Here is a 7,997-nt window from a genome sequence, read left to right on the forward strand (position 1 = left end):
GTGGCAAAACAAGATAGACGGTAGGAGAGCTTAAGGCTGCCCATCCTGTTATCTAAGTTTGCCTTGAAGGTGACAAGGGTGCTACTTTTGACATGTAGCAAACGTTTGTTCCAAAGGAGAGGGATATCCTGAGATATGAATCTGTCACACCAATGTGTCTCATTTATCTATTGATGACGGTTTAGCTAACCAGGTACTTGTAGTAAAATTTGTTCGGTGAATAAAAAGGAGATCAAAAAGGGTTGGATCTAGCATGCCTCTAAAGGCTAAGCACAAATCTCAATGGAGGAGTCTATAGGAGACTGAATAAAGAGAGACTGATGCCAGTTTGTCCTAATAACTAAGATTTGTAAGGCCACGGATCTTTTTGGTTATGAATCTCAGAGGTCTGTCAAGCTGAGTGATATGTTTAGATAAATACATGCCAAAAGATGCGTTATAATCAATAATGAGCCTGATAACATACGAGTAAAGAGGAATTAAGACAACTTTGGATCTATTGGAGATGCCTTTGTAAATTAGGTGGGCTAAACAGAAGGCTTTCCAAACTACTGTGGAGACATGATGATCAAAAGAAAAGGAATTATCAACAAGAGTGCCTAGATCCCTTATGACAACGTCTGACTGGAGCAGTGTATCACCTATATGGTATGTAAAATGTTTTATTTACCAAAATGAACTATGCTACATTTTTTCATATTTAATTTGAGGCCATTGTCCTTGCACTAATTGTTAACATGGTCTTTCCCATGTTGGAGCAATTGTGACTCAGTGTAAGACTGAAGAGCCAATTTACAGTTGCCTGCAAACTTAGTTAATCAAATACAAGCAGTGTTGGTGTGAAAGTCTGAGAAACAGATTGCAATTACTAGAGGGCCCAAGACTGAATCCTGTGTTTCACCACTGATCATTTTTTTCTTTCAGAAGTGGTGCCTGCAACTCTATCCACGTGGGTTCTGTCAGGTAAATAGTAAGCTGTCCATCGCACAGTATAAGGATTTATATTCAGATTTACAAATCTGTTAATAATTCCTGCATGGGGAATATTGTCAAAGGCCTTGGCCAGGTCCACATACACTGTATGCATTGTACAACCACTACCGACTGTGTCAGTTACTTATGAGGTTAAAGAGGCAGGACTTTTCTTTGATAAAGTTGAATTGCTATGGATGCAATGTTAAGAGCTTTGCAATGTAAAGAGCTTTGCAATGCCCATATTAGTGAGTTCTGAGATAATGCTTTCCACAGATTTACATATGAGGCTAGTGAAACTGATAGGACTGTAGTTACTAAGGTCTGTGGTTGGGACTGTCCTATGGAATGGCATTACAATGACTACTTTCCAGGCTTCAAAAATATAACCAGTGGAGAACCTTAGATTAAAGAGGTTAAGTAGTGGTTCAGATAGCCCATATTTGACTCTGAAAATCAGGCAATGTGGTATATTATCAGGATCCATGAATGAAGTGTTCTTAGCATTTGAGAGGGTAGAAAAAAATTGTTCTACACTAATTAAAGGGATAGGTGGAATTGAAGAACCTGTGAAATAGCTAGAACTGTAAAAAGGCTACCATTTGTAGAAAATGTGTCAGCTAGGTTGTTAACTATTTCCTTTGGGACAGAGTGTGCCATATTATTATGGACTACCTGTGAACATTGTTGGGTATTACTGCTTATATTCCTTATATAAAGAAAAGAATCACTACCAAGGTTTTGAATTAACTTGTTTTATAGGGTGCCAACTAAGGCTCATTCTAATTCTTCATTTTAACTAGTTCTTGAATATCCTAAGTGGCTAGCCTATTATGAGTAAACCCATGTTTTTCCCATCATTATGTATGGTTTCACACCTTGTTGTTTTCTGTAAGTATATATTTTCCACAGATAAAAATTGTTGTTTTTCAAAAGATGATCTGATGAAGTCCAGTTTGAAGATTACAATACTTATCATAACTGAATAAAACTGAGAATTTTCAGTAAGAAAATCTGATTCATTTATAGGTTCATAGGTTGGTACTAGGCTATTGGCCCTAGGGCCTATACAAGCGTGGCCATAACAATTCCCTGGATATTTCTTCCCACAATATTTATTTCTCTGGAACCCTGTCTAGCAAGGTGACTGACGTGATCCCTGGAGTGAATTTCCTATCTCTCATCCAATCGTCAAGGGCCAAGGAGGTGCTCTGCTTGACATGTATGGGCAGTCTATTGCATATACTTTGGACTGCTGTTAACTCTTACTGAATGCCTAAAGTTTAATTGATTGCTGTGATTAGGGAACAAACAAAGAAGTACAGATTGTTAGTTACTCTCAAGCTGGGGTTACCTACTTTCTTTGCATGTCTGATTTTGCTTTTGTAAATGTTGCCTTGTGACTCAAATTTTGGATGTATTTAGGGCTCCTGGATGTGAGGTGGATGTACCAAAACCACTCACAATCTTGTTTCTTAAGATAGTAGAATGAGACTTCTTATGTAAGTTATGATCCTTTGGCCTTTTTATTCATCTATCAAGGTTCATTTTTCAGCCATTTCAGCATTTCTACCCATGGATCCTCACCTTCCATTGTATTGCTAATGTTAAAATGTTTTTGAAAGGGGTAATGCAAAGCAAGCTTCATATTAAACAGATGACTCCTATTTGGGATCTTAACTTTGTTTTAGAAGAAAATAATTTCTGCTCTACTTGAATCAGTCCATCAACCTAATATGAGGTTCTTAACATGAAAACAATTTTACTGATGGTTTTGACTTCTGCAAGAAGATTGTCTGAGTTACAAACTCTTATAGTTGGTCAACCTTATCTCATTTTCCATAAAGATAGGGTTCCCTTAAATATAATCCTTCTTTTTATGCCTAAAATGGTGACTGAGTATACTTTGAACCAAACTATCTGTCTCCCTGTCTTCTTTTGAGAATCAAAAATCTAAAGGATTCTCCATTCTCTGGATGTCCATAGATAAGTAAGATATTATCTTGACAGATCCAAAACTTCCAAAAACACTGATCAGTTATTCATTTCTTATGAAGATAAGAATAAAAGGACAGCCTTTGCCTAAGCAGAGTCTCCCTAAATTGTTGTCTCATGCTATTATCTTTTGTTATATCCATCGCAATAAAGCAGTTCTGGGAAGGGTCTCTTCTAGGTCACTGGCTTCATCTATGGCTTTTGGAAAAGGCTGGATTTTAAGAGGTATTCTGGAAGCAGCAGCATTTTTCTCTGAAAGCAGAAGAAAGTAGACTCATTCTATATGTCTAGACCTGGCTTTGCTAGGACCATTCTCAAAAGGCTCCTGGACCCTCATTCTTCCCCCTCCCAGTCAATATAAGTCATAGTATTCTACCCATATAGCTAAGGCTATTGAAGCAGTGATCTGATGATGAATACAGTTTAGTTTGGTAAGTAAACATGCCGTAACTGTAGATGTTCGAATGATCACTGCTCTAGTAGCTTTCCCCTCCCCTCATCTCCCTTATTTATTTATTTATTTTTGGCTAGGACGAGGACTTTTATTTTTATTTTCCTAGCACTGACCTTTTTCTGTACTGTAGCCTCCCTCTGTCAGCTGGCATAAATCTATGGAGATGTGATGCCTAACCTTTTTCTTTAGTTCTGGTCGAATTGGTAAAGATTTGGGTACACGGAAGGTGCCCTGAATCTCTGGAAGCTGGCTGACTGCTACATCTTATGCAGGATATACCCACAGAGCTAAGACTACTGAAGCAGTTATTACTCGAACATCTACTGTTATGGTAAATTTACTTTCACAGTTGTACTTTCTTTGTTCACATTCATCATCATTCTTAAGTTAATATGCTGCATGCCAGGAAGTCTGCTTAGTCACTCGGGCTCCCTTTACTTCCTACATAGCTCGAAGCATCTATCCCATGCATTATGTTTATTGAACTAACAAAGCACTGTAATTATTGTTTGGAGCTGAAAATGCAAGTTAGATAGTCCAAGGAAGAAGTTGTTCAGATGTGTGAGTGCATATCAGCGAATTAGCAGCTGACACAAGTGGAACGAGGACACCACTGTTTAATGCACACAGCAAATCTTCTTTCCTTAGCACAGGCCATAGCCACACAAGCGTAGTCCCAAAAATCAATTAAATAAACAAATGTTTCTGTTGCCTTTCATGCATATGAAAAATTCATGTTTTGCATTTGTTAGACACTTGCTGTGCATTTACCAGTTGTTCCTGTTTTTTCAAATATACCTCAAACTCAATTATATTGCAGCTCCCCAAACAGCTCTGTGAGTGAACTGGTATTTCACTACTCATTTAATTAAAAGCATAATTAAGACAAACAAACAGAAAAATAATAAAAAAGAAAATATTTAAACAGTAAAACGACTATGTGAAGTTTATCTCCTGGTCAACAAACACTTCAAAACATAGTTTTTGTTGAAATTCACTAATTTCTTTTGATTATAACTGATTGTATGAAAATTCAACATGTCAGGCTATCACTGCTTAACCTGCTGCCTCACCGTGACATGAGGGGCACCAGATCTCATTTTTGCTAACAGCACACTGAAATGCTGTTATAAAACACAGATAGTTTGCCATGTTGTCTTTGCATCAATGTTCTTTGATCATGACATCATCAAACATATACTGAGAATGCATATATCTTAAAGGCAGTCAATTAGTTGTAATAGACCCCAAACATGAAGCCATGGACGGTCGATTCTCTGTACAAGTCACAACAACACAGGATGAAATTTATGTATGTTATTATTTCATTTAAATGTTAGCAGGCAGCTAAGAGGAAATAAAGTATGTCAACAAAAATAGTTTCCATTTTCTCTCATATTATTCCCCATGAGATGTTCTGGCATTCATTCTCACAAGCAGTATACAAAATTAAGAGCATCTACTTTTTTCCTCATTGTTTTTAACACTGCATTGCAAACACTGATGCCCCTTTTATCTAGCTACGACAACACAACAACCTGTGGCTTCCATTAAGCAATCCCTGTAATAATGCAATAGCATTATTACCAAATCATGTAACCTTGCAATAGTGCATCCTATGGAAGCAGAGGTGGTGTCACTGATGAAATTCCCAATATAATTTGGTTTAAAATAGCATATGTGAAATTTGGAAAATGGAAGGGGTGAGAAAAAAAAAAGGTTTGCTGAACCCCTGCAAATACTGGATTTGATCACAAGCTCAGTAGTACAAATAAACATTTCTATGATTTGTTTTCATGCTTTCGTAATATAAATAATTATTAAAACTTTCTGTATTATTGCAGTACATCAGCATTTCCTCTAGTTTATGGAAATGAGGCTTTGAATTTAATTATTGTGAATTATGTCTCTAGCCTTTCTGTTTTACAACTGAAAAAGAAGTAGGTTTTGACTATGTTGGCAGCAAACTTTAGCTATTAATGATATAAATTAATTCAGTGGCCCAGGGAAGTAAAGTTTTTGAATAATATTTATATTACATGGTTTCCTTGTTGGCTACAATGCTAAAAAGATGATTGTGCAGAAGCAGGGTATGGGGGCTCTAGGTTAATTACACTGATACAGAAACTTGGACAAGAGTTTGACTAATGTAAATATTTAACCATAGACCTATAACTCACCCACACTTAATGACAAAAGCATAGGCTACTTATAGTTCAGTATGATTAGACATTATTTTCATTTTCCTCATATCTAGCTGTTCTTTATTTAGAAAGTATATATCACTCAGCATTGTTGAAATATGTTTCCTATACTGTCTCTGAGACTCAGACAGGTCATTTTGGCTTCATGTTCTGTGGATTCTGAACACAGTTTCAGACTGGCAAAGCAGTCATTTTTCTTACATTTAAGAATGTTTGTTCCTTTAGTCAGACTCTGATGATGTTTACTTACTAGAAAGCTCAGTTTCAAGTAGGTATATTTCCCAGACATAGCTTTTACATTTGGAGAAACATCATGAATCCCCTTTATCCCTTATCTAATTTATGACTGGCCTTTGAGATGATGGAAAGTGATTACTGTTGGCTTATATGTTGCCTTTTGTAAGTAGTACAGACTTGTCTCATTCCTCAAGTTATGACTTAGATAGCATTTCAGAGCTTATCTTGTTAGCAGGCTATGAATAACTTTTGGATATTTAATGTGTAAAACGGATCCAGTTTCCGTGGGGTCCTATTACTTCATCGAAGAATTGGATCATCGAATGACATTTTGGACAGCATTTTATCGAACATGCAGTTTGTCTTGTCAAACCATTCTCACTGAGATTACATTACTGTGGGGATTTGGAAATTTGCTCTTTCCCCACTGCAGTGCAATCTCGATGTTGGTATATATATATATATATATATATATATATATATATATATGGATCTAACTGAAAATGCCGAAAGTCCACAATGCTGACAACGAGAACACCAACACCGGAAGATTGACAACGGAGATGATCAAAAGCTGAGAATCCCGATGCTGAAAACACCGACATGTTAAGGTAAGTTTGCAATAGGGGCAGACATTATGGTCAGGGGGTGGGTAAGGTAAGTATGTGATAGTGACAGACTTGAAGGTTAGGGGTGGATTAAGTGAGTTAGGGTTAGAGTGCAGGTAAGGTAAGTGTGCGATAGTGACAGACTTAAGGGTTAGGGGTGGATTAAGTGAGTTAGGGTTAAGGAGCGGGTAAGGTAAGTGTGTGATAGTGACAGATGTTAGGGTAGGGTGCGGGTCGTCTAAGGTAATAGTGATGTCGCGATGACTGACTAGCAGGTTTAAGGCAGGGTTAAGTGAGTTTAGGGTTAGGCTGGGATAAGGTATGGGAATAGAGGTTAGTGGATGTTAGGAGGGGATTAAGTGGATTAAGTGAGTGAGTTAGAGTTAGGGTGCAGGTAAGGTAAGTGTGCGATAGGGACAAACCTTAGGGTTAGGGCTTGGGTTAAGGTTAATGCATAGACAGTTGTGTATGTAAGGTTTAGTGTAGGTTTGTAAGGTTTTTGGTGTGCTTGTGTTGTGTGTGTGTGTTTTTTGGGAAAGGTATTTGTTTTGTTGATTGTCGGGATTGTGGTTTGTCGGGCATGTGAAGTTTCGTGTTTTTGAACTTTCAGTTTCTTTCGGTTTTGCCATGTTGGTTATTTCGTTGTCGGTGTTTTGGTATGCCAGTGTTATCAGATAGACAGATAGACCCAGATATATATATATATATATATATATATATATATATATATATATATATATATATATATATATTATGGGTTCCCTTTAGAATCTCGAAAAACTGAAATACGAAATTTCAATTTTCTGAGATTCTAATCCTGAATGCTCGAAATCGCGAAACACCAGAAGCATGAAATTCGAAATCCCAAAGTTCGGAGCTTCTGCTGTTGCGGTGTATGAATGGATGTAAGTGCAGGTAAGTTTGTATGAGTGCTTAGGTTATGTGCTGTAGTGTATGGTAGTGTGTGTTTTGGTTGTGATGTGTATGTGCAAGAGGCTGTGAAATGTGTGGGTGTGAGTTGCCTTTGTGTGTGTGATTGTACAGTCTTGGAGTTAGAATATATAAGTAGGGGGAGAGGGGGGTTCATCACACCACATGGCGGGTACAGAGGGGTGAAGCCCCCCTGCTTGTTTCTGGTGTAGGTTAGTTTTGTTTGGGTGTGGGAGGCAGTTATGTATGTGTGAGTGTGTGTATGTAAGTGTCGGGATTTTGAATTTCACGGTTATGGGCATTCAGGATTGTGGTGTTTCGGCTTTATGATCTCGATATTCTGAAATTCGGTATTTCAGAATTTCAAGATTGTAAAGTGAACCCATATATATATATATATATATATATATATATATATATATATATATAGATATATATATATATATATATATATACAGTACTTATGTAGGTTTCAGCAAAACTATCTCTGTTAACTTTACATTGGGTAAAGTGTTAACTCCTCTTCTGGGATATGGTAAATGGGCTTGGAAGAGGAATAACGGGAAAAATCTTCTTTCTGGGTAGCGTCCTTTACCA

This window comes from Protopterus annectens, chromosome 1.part0, assembly GCF_019279795.1.
Source record: "Protopterus annectens isolate FY-2018-M chromosome 1.part0, PAN1.0, whole genome shotgun sequence".
Classification (NCBI taxonomy): Eukaryota; Metazoa; Chordata; order Ceratodontiformes; family Protopteridae; genus Protopterus; species Protopterus annectens.